Here is an 8,599-nt window from a genome sequence, read left to right as displayed (position 1 = left end):
TGGCTCCCTAAAAACTGATTGTTAAGTGTACAAAGCATTGAGTATGCTATTATTGGCTGGTAATTCCTGTTTCATCCTGTATGTAAGCTTTTTAAAGGAACGTCATATTTCTGTAAGAAAGCTAACTAGTCCATTGCCTGGTTTTGTGCATCGGCAGTGGAATGTGCTAATGTATTTACCAATGAATAAGCTTTAGCCCACTTGGTGAAGTAATCGATAAGAGTCAGCATATACTGATTACCTCATTCATAATCAGAAAAGATGACCTGCTTCTTTCAAAGTTATTATGTATAATGGAGAACCAACATTGCTCTACTGGAGCTTTACCTGGCTTGACTAGACTTTTCCCTGGACACACACACAATACAGCGTTTGCTCAATGTCTCGACGTGAATGAATCAAAAATGCACTTGAAAATTAACACATATGCATGTAATACCCTGTTGGACTCCAGTACTGAAATTATGCAAAGTCTGAAGTATTTCCTGTCTGGGAGTTATGGGGACCACTAGCTGCATCACAGCTTGAGAATCATGTCTCAACACTCATAAAAGCAGTACACACAGTGCAGTATTTGCACCATTATTCAATGTCTCAAAATGAATGCATAAAAAATACTTGGATGTAATACTCTGTTGATCTCCAGTTCTTCCATCAAATTATGAAGTATTTCTTGCATGAGAGATCTGAGGAGCACTAGCTACATCACAGTGGTTATAAAAGCAGTACAAGACACATTCTTACATTCGTAACTGCTTGTACATGTTCCACAGATTATGTTGCGTTTCTCAACCTGTTGCATTTGCAATTCATTCTTGTTGCATAATAAGTAACACCTAAACTAAATTTTGATCTTTATATTGAAGTGTTATTCATGGTCTCTATCTAATAGTAAAGTCACTTGCTGTATAATTTGATGTCAGTACCAAATTATTTCCTGGGTCAAGACATTTAACAAATTGACAATTTTTCAGTAATTGGTGAGGCAGTCCTTTGTGTGTGATAGACCTGTATGATACTCTGGTAACATTTTAATACAACATGCAGTCATTGATTCAATATTTTTAAAGTTCGTGAGCCATTTCAGTGACACATGGTTCAGATGAATAGTGAACTTACGACCTTATAATATTTGACAAATACTACAATTTCAAACAGTTATTTCTTCATGAGCTGTCAATATGCCCAATTACACATTCTATCCTATGCTTGCAACAATACTATTCTAACTTTACTATTGCTTATATCAGTATTCAGTAAGAATGGACAGCCTTGTTTTATGTATGCTAACTGGAACTTCTACTAAAGCACACGTTAATGATTGAAATGCTTGGTTACAGTATTTAATCCACCTAAAATGCAGTTACGTTGTGAAGAGAGCAGATACTGGTGCAGCAAATTTCTATATATTGGTCACGAATCATTAATAATCTGACAAAATCTATGAAACTGTGGACATATCCTTTGGTTGATGTCACTTTCTGACCTATATAATCTTCACAGTTTCATGTTTAGACTCCAACTCTTCCCATCATATGATCGAGAAATTTCACTTTTGTATGATTAAGTGAACACTTCCCTTATTTTAATTTCAAGTTTGCCCTTCATATCTTCTGAAGTACCATGCCCAGGTTTTTAACAGCAGACCAAAACATGCAACATTGTCAACATAGATCAGGCATCTCTTCCATTTTAGCCCTCTCTGTGTAACATCTATTAGCTGGTTGAAAAAGGTAGGCACATTGCGTAAGATCAATTGAATGGGACAAAATCTGTAAAGATCATTTTGTAGTAAAAGCAATGTTGGACTTGCTAACTTCATCCAGTTCAACTTACCAGTATCTCGAAACCAAGTATAGAGTGCTAAATCACCAAAAGCCATTCAGTGCATTCAGAAAATCTTCTATCCAAAGAAGCAGAAAGATGTAGAAATGGATAACCCATCTAGAATCAATACAGAATCTTGGTGTATCTTCCTTCTTTCTGACAATAACTACTAGAGATAACCAAACACTTTCTAAAGCCTGTATGATTCTATCCTTTAACATTTATTATATAATTTGATATCCCTGGTACTCCAGGAATGTCAGTATGACATTGAACTGTAGTTATCTGATCCCATAAACACATTGGCATACCCAACCAGTTGAGTATCAATCTTCACCACTTGGCGTTCGCTATCCTTTTTGGTAGTAAGACAATTCTAACAGGCAGACATCATTCAACACTAGCATAACCAGTCTCCTTTGTTTGGCCATAGGTGACAATAACTAGGGATAGGGCTGGGCTATCTGATTGGTGACAGTCTAAGAGTCCTGTGTAAACCATCACTCTGTAAATTACAACATCAACCTTCAATCAGTTGTTCTGTACATACAACAATGCATAACATAAGGGGTAAAATCTGGTCAGTAGCTCTGAAGGTTTCAATCTGTGGTTCCACTTCCTCAGTTTGTGGCTGTTATAGGATCACAGTCTTGAACCCTTGTAGCATTAGTAAAAGTCCCATGTTCTTGATAAGGTTTTGCATAAACCTTACTAATTTATCATTCAGTCTTCTAACATCAGTTACAAACTCTTCCCTTTGCTCATAAATCAGTTGACTTATAGAAAATTCAATCGTTTTAAATTCAAGCTACACAAAAGATAAAAAGAATTCATGAAGATAAATCCACTTATAAACTTATGATTACTGTACCAAAATTTAACCTTACTAGCTTACTCTGTGGTATTTTCAGGTGCACTGATTAACATTCAGTAATATCTAGGGCTATCCTTTAGAGAAAAGAACCAACAATTTTGTGTTGGGGTTTATCCTGTTGCAACCATTTTTTCTTTGTGGGTATAGAAGACTGTTTAATCTAGGTATTATTAATTTATTTATTTTGTGAATTAATATTTCATTATTGTTTAGCTTTTTCATAACAAGAGAGTTAAAAGTTAATTACTTTAAAGGCGATAGTTATGACAAATTTGTTTAGTTGTGTTTGCAATATATTGTTGTCGAGGTTTAACTAATATTGTTGATGTCACATTACTCTAACCTGCAGTAATTTTATCGTTACCTTAACTGAGTGCACTGTTCATGCACTTCACAGAAATTTCCAGAGGCCTCAGTGATAAACATATAAATAACGACGACCAAACGAGCGGAAGTGAAGTAAAGTAGAAATAGAGAAAAGTTAAAAAACGTAAAGTTAGCAGGTGTGTGAGTGATTACCCATAACGGGCGATAATTTAAAAATGAGTTTCACAGTTTAATAGACATAAGAAGAAGAATTTGTCTTGGCAGAAAGTGTTCTAAAGTAATTGAACGCATCTGTGTAGATTTTGACGAAAGGGGGACAATTATTTGAAGTTCAAGGTACAACTGTGGTAACCCAAGGGATAATGTAAGTGGATTATTCACTGCGACTATTGTGATAAGAGTAGATAAAAATAATTCAGCACAGTTTCTTCCACTTGTAACTGTTCATATAGGTGTGATGGGTTATGCATGTCTATGCTATCTCCTCTACTAATGCTGGTCGAGTTTGACCTTGCTGGAAAGTAAGAAGCACCCACACTAGATAAGGGTACTTCATTTACTTGTCCCATTGCTCCTGAAGCATTTTCCTCAGCATCAGTCCTTCAGTGGAGTCATTACTTCAGGGTTAGCTTTTGCTATCGTTGAAACAACCATAGCTTCAGCTCCCACACGGTGTCCAGAGTCGGAACATTCCACGAATAGGCAGCTCACTGTATGACAAAATAGTCTGTCCACGTTTTCCTGTTGCAAACCCAGTTAATATTTTTGCAACATGTTATCCAATATTCTATCATCCCCTCTAGATTTTTAAAGTTTACTAACCATTCAATGAAGCGTAAATTACCTGAATGATGAACTTTCTACTATACAAGTAGTGGCAATAGTGTTTCATAAACACAACCACAGAAAGCAGCTCTTTTTTCATCATACAGTATCTGTTTTGGGGATCCGTGAGTGTAAAATTAACGTATGTGATTACATGCTGAACTCCGACCTGAAACTCGATAACAGTCCTTCAACTCTATTGTTATGGACCTAATGAGGATAGGATACCATTGGAGTATCCACTAAAGCAAGCTATATAGATTACAATGTCTAATCATATTCCTCACTCCAATCAAAGTGCATTTACACTTTCGTGAGAGCCGACAATGGTGCTGGTATCTTCGATGAGTTAACCACAAATTGACAATAGTATGTTGCAAAACCAAGGAAGCTGTGAACTTCTTGCTTTGACATGGGTCAATCTCTTATCATAGATATTTTAACTCCCTACACTTTGACCAAGAAACCCCACTTCTATTTGCATAAGTAAATATTTTTCTGCTTCATTTTCAAGCCTGTCTTTTGTATGCACTAGAATACCATCTTCAGGTTCTCAGATGTAGACTCAAAAGTGCAGCCAAACACCAAAACATTGACGGCATAGACGAAGAATCTCTCACTATAGGTTCTTGAATGTAAGCTCTTTCAGCCTGTCGAAAGTTGCTAGTGTATTATACAGACTGAATGGCATGACAGACTTTATATAAACTATCTCTCATGCTAAAAGAAGTCTTAGCTTTGCTTTTGTCATTCAACTTGACTTGCTACTATATGTGTTTAACCAACTGGAATCTTTTAACATGTCCAGACATTCATCTGTTTGTGATATAGAAAAAAAAAACATCATCGTGAGTTACCATGCTCATTTGTCTGAAATGTATGCAGAACCCTAGCATACATTCCTTTTTTCTGACAATCACTAATGGAGATGACCAAGCACTTTCCAAATCAATTCCACACCATCTGCTGTATTTCAATGCTTGCAACCTCCATAATGTTTCAAGGAAGCTGGTACAGTTGCTTTATCAAACTTGCATTCCTCTCTCTCTATATGATGATGATTTGTCATTGTATGGCCCAATCAAACATCTGGCCCTGCAAATACATTATCATATTCACTTACCAAGTCACTGACTTTCTTTCACTGTATTGGCTCTAGAATATTTGCACAATCATCATTCAACGTCCTCAGATGCATCAGCTTTGGTCATGATACAACAGATAAAAATATTGTATTACTGCAAGTATTTATTACCTTCACTTCACTCATCATACCATAACCATTCATGTATCCAGTTGGACAGCTGATTATCCATAATTACAAAGCAACACTGGGAATACATCCCTTGTAGGGTAGATCATTGTTCAAACCATGCTGTCTCCATTTTGAAAGGGAAACAGTTTATTTTATGCAGAGTTTCTATGAGCTCATTGCCTGACACTCAAGAAATAGGCCTTTGTTGGATTAAACCACAGAAAACCAGTTGTCTACACAAAGGTACTATTATTCTACATAAGCACGTGAGTCCACTGTTCCTGGGATCTATTTCAGCATTGATAACTTTCTCATGGAACAACAGTTTGCCCTTTGCACAGGCAAAACTGACAGACACAATCCAGAGTACTACTATCCTGAGGATGCTAATTCAAGATCTGAGATCAAAAACAACTGTTTTAATTCTATGAGTTTCTATACTAAGTTGGAAATCCACTTCTTCTCTAATATTCAGTCTATTCGCCGTTTGCGAGAAGAAAGTCGGTATTCACTGGTCATAGTGTTAGTCTCACTTGAAGGGCTTAAAAGATTGTAAGGTCTACAAGACCCTTTCTGCTCTTGTAGTTACCAGTAACTCAAGTTCTCACCCTTGTAGCTATATCAACACATACCAAGCTCTGTCCACCAAGGGATGACCACTATACTCTTTGGTGAAAGTTGTCTGCTGTTCTCTTCCATGCTGGTGGCCAAACTTGACTTGGGATCTGTCAGTTTCCCTTGAATATTTCTCACAACAGCCATCCTAGATTTACTGATTTAACAACCAGTATCGATATACTTGTCTCCTTTACAGCTCAGAAAAGTGCTGATATTGTGGGTTGGCAGGCATATGATGAGCCATCACTTTCAGCTGACAGCTCTGCCATCTTAAATATGTTGTAAAGTATAGACATTTCTTTTGCCTGTCTCCCTCTAGTCCAAAAGTTAAGCAAATGCTTCACTCTTCCTGTTCTAAATTATATCTAGGCAGAGGCATTGGCTATGGATGTGGTATGTATCCCATGGGTGGACCTTGCAGTTGTATGTATCCTTGTGATGGCACCTACTTCATGAGCGGAACTTGCTATGGCACATATCCTTTTTATGGCCTTGCTGCAGCATGTATCTTATGGCTAAAAATGCATAGTTCTGCCCCGTGTGGTTGCAATACTTTTCTGTCTGGTGAAGATGGTTGATTGTTAACCATCTGACTGGGTTTAACCTGGTGCAGTGGAGGTAAATTGGTCACAGTTTCCAACAGTGGAATTGCCACTACAGTTGTTGTTGTTACAGACTTATTTCTATACAATGGTTGTTTTGAAGTGATCACTTCAATCATTTGCAACAGACACTAGAAAGTACTTCAATGAATGTATCGACTAGGATGTCCTCCTAATTTGCAGTGGCCATTGCCAGGTATGCATTTCCATGAAATCAGTACATATTCTACATGTAGGTGGCTAGCCCCAAATTGACAATCCTCTTCTAAGCCTTGAAACTTGGCCCAATAGATCATCCAATTTTACACTGGGTCGAATTGAATTGGTGATTTGGCTCAGATACAATTATTTCTAGTCATCTTGTTGCTCCCTATCTAGTTGTTCAACGGCATCGAGGGCTGGACCATCGAAACTCATGACAAGATGTTGCACAGCTTATTCCCGAGTCTATCCATTCCAGGTAGTGACCTACCTGAAATGTTTTTGGAACTGGTCTAGGTCCTCTCTAGGTTGTACTCTTGAAAATTGTGGGCATGATCTGCTTGGACTCGCTCACAGAAACCTGTGTACTAGATTGAAGCTTTTCTTCCTCATAATCCTGGCGGATGCCAAGAGATGCAACCAATACAGTTAAAACAACTCACAGGGACTCCAACACCCCTTTGGATGGACAGTCTACAGGCCTACAGAGAAATTGATTACTCGAGGTGGCTACCATTCAGCCATGCACAACTCCATGCGTCACGAGCTACTATTGATGGCATGGGAAACCTTTCATTTCTGAAAGGTACTTCGCCCTTACTTTACCTGCTAAGGATGCAATTCTGTTTCTCGGAAGTCATCCACCATCAGCACATTCAGCCTTTGTCCACTATTTACTGATGGTATTGGTAAGAGCTGGGGCTGCTGTGCTCTGGCTGGCAACAGCTTGGAGTCTGGTAGAGACCTCCCCATATAGTCTCGAAATCACTAGGCACCATTCCATTCTGGTGAGTTTCATTTGTTTGTGCTTCACTTCTGCCAAGATCGATCCTCAGGGGTATTGTTTGCTTGAGCAGTCTTAGTGCACCATATATGAGCAAATATTCTTGAGTCAATGCTGCAGATAACCAACATAACGGGCCTTTTCGACATCAGAAAAAGTCCTATATCCACGAAAGGATTTTTTTCTAGACTCAACATCTCTTCCTTAGAACCATTTCTCGATCGTGAGTGCTTTTGCGTCCAGAAAATGCCATCGTTTTTGTAAGAAGCATTCATTTAAATTCAATAAACTTAAGAGATCGGGCAAGGACTAAAACACACACTGTCATTTCAAAATCTTTGCAATAAATTGTGATGTCACTGAACCAAAATTTTTCCTCCTCTCTACTTTTGGTATTTTCATGTAAAACCGATTTCTTAACATGTATTTGATAAATAATCTTTTTAATAATAACAGTCGTGGTCAAGAAATAATGGAAGTAATCAGTGTTTGACAACTTGACTGAGTTTTTTAAGTATGAAATAACGAGATTGAATAAATATAGATATATTAACAAACTCTTAATTGTAACAAGCAAACAGATCGCACAGTGTGCGCACTTGTTCAGATGGTATCACAATCGATTCTACTGGTGTGTGTTTACGTCTACAGCTTTCTTTCTTTTAGGATTGACGTCCATTAAATATACACAATATTCAGAGTACGATCATCTATTTACAATCTCCTAGTAGAACTGAACCAAGAAAGTGCACCTGAAGTCAACAAGTAAGTTCGGTTTCTTTGTCCATTCGATAGCATCATCTCGTGACCTTTGTTCTATCATAGCGTTGGTCAGCTGTTCAATTTATATAACGTCAATTTGGTTAGCAAATAATATCACAATGCCAATCCTTGACTCAAATACTATAGCTACAGCAATATACTCTCGGGTTAAATAGGCATCACCTACTATAGAGATCAAAGAAATAAAACAACTAGAAAAATATAATTTCAACGACTTTCTGAACCACGTGTTTATGCTAAAACTGCATACAAACTAAATAAGTTAAAAGTTTAAAAATTTCTTATGTAACTAAAGCAGGTAAAAAAAAAGATATGATTGTACATCACAGTTGACTGAAAAACGATTTTGTACACAAAACTGAAATCTAAGGTTGTCACTGTCAGTGATAAAACTTCAGAGGATGGAACTTAAGTCTTTAATATACTGTTGCGTCAGCGAAGTCACATGACTAGTGTCACGCCACGTTTCTAGAACTATCCTGTACCTTGCGAATGCTTTAGCA

The sequence above is a fragment of the Limulus polyphemus genome, unplaced genomic scaffold, assembly GCF_000517525.1.
Source record: "Limulus polyphemus unplaced genomic scaffold, Limulus_polyphemus-2.1.2 Scaffold152, whole genome shotgun sequence".
Taxonomy (NCBI): domain Eukaryota; kingdom Metazoa; phylum Arthropoda; class Merostomata; order Xiphosura; family Limulidae; genus Limulus; species Limulus polyphemus.
This window is presented reverse-complemented; position numbering follows the sequence as displayed.